We start from the raw sequence: 1,320 nt of genomic DNA on the forward strand, positions 1-1,320 counted from the left end.
AGAGAGGTTGTTTCCATTGGTGGGGGAGACTAGAACTAGGGGGCAAGCCTCAAAATACGGAGGAGCCAATTTAAAACCGAGTTGAGAAGGAATTTCTTCTCCCTGAGGGTTGTGAATCTGTGGAATTCTCTGCCCAAGGAAGCAGTTGAGGCTGGCTCATTGAATGTTTTCAAGTCAAAGATAGATAGATTTTTAAGCAATAAGGGAATTAAGGGTTACAGGGAGAGGGCGGGTAAGTGGAGCTGAGTCCACGGCCAGATCAGCCATGATCTTGTTGAATGGCGGAGCAGGCTCGAGGGGCTAGATGGCCTACTCCTGTTCCTAATTCTTATGTTCTTATGTTCTTAGCAAAACACACCCAGCCGCTACTCAGCAAACAGCCAATTCAATTAATTGGTTCTCCTTAGATAATAAAGATCACATATATTTAATTGCAGTTCCTAACCTACAACAATGCTAACGGTTTCTTAAAGAAAAAAGAAAAAAATACTCATCAATTCCCCAATCCATCAACCAATCACTTACCTGCTTGGCTGTGACGTCACACTTCGATTTCGATTTTTTTTTAACTTTCTTTTTTTTTTTGAAATTCGTAGCCAATCGTTCCAATTCTTTGTCAAATCACAAACGCCAGAGGTCACCTTGCACACGCCAAGGATCACTCTGCGCCAATGCTCTTAGCCAAAAGGCCGAGAGCCACTGCACCGTTCCTGGAAGTACTGCAATACCAGGTTCGTGCCATGGAGGTGGATGGGTCAGGTCCCCCACGCACCTCCGTGGAGGTGGATGGGTCAAGCCACCCCACCCACCTCCTGTTTCCAAAAAAGCAAGCATATACCTTCCTGATCCAGGGAGAACCACCCGGAGGTCATGGTGGCTACTCCCCTGTCAGGTCAGTTACGCATGATCTTAGCCAAAAGGCCGAGAACTTTCTGCCCCTGCTGCAGCTGGCCTCCTCCCGACTGCCGCTGCTCCAAACTGCTGCCGCCCTTTATACCCCCGCGCCCGCTCCACTCTCGTGATGCTGGCACTTTGTGAAACAGTATTGTTAATCCACTACTGCAAGCTTTTAACTTTTTTCTCAAAGGTTTTTTTTATCAGTGTTGGTCATCTCAGCTAAAGAGGTCTTTTTAAAGAATCAACCAACGATGTTTCAAGTACTAACCTAACCTCAGTAACTGTTGCTGTCAGCTTGATCTTCCGTCTGTGCAGTCGGTGTTTGCCATCACAGCTACAATTGTCCATATCCATGCATAAATGTATGCTTTTATATACATCATGAAAGTTTCCACTTGGCATACTTACTTACTGAAAATTGTT

At 45.6% G+C, this 1,320-nt stretch overlaps 1 pseudogene; it reads right to left on the minus strand.

Annotated features, from left to right (window-relative positions):
- Positions 1–694: 694 nt before the first annotated feature.
- LOC139275430 (U2 spliceosomal RNA) lies at positions 695–933 on the minus strand (annotated as a pseudogene).
- Positions 934–1,320: the final 387 nt, after the last annotated feature.

This window comes from Pristiophorus japonicus, chromosome 10, assembly GCF_044704955.1.
Source record: "Pristiophorus japonicus isolate sPriJap1 chromosome 10, sPriJap1.hap1, whole genome shotgun sequence".
Taxonomy (NCBI): domain Eukaryota; kingdom Metazoa; phylum Chordata; class Chondrichthyes; family Pristiophoridae; genus Pristiophorus; species Pristiophorus japonicus.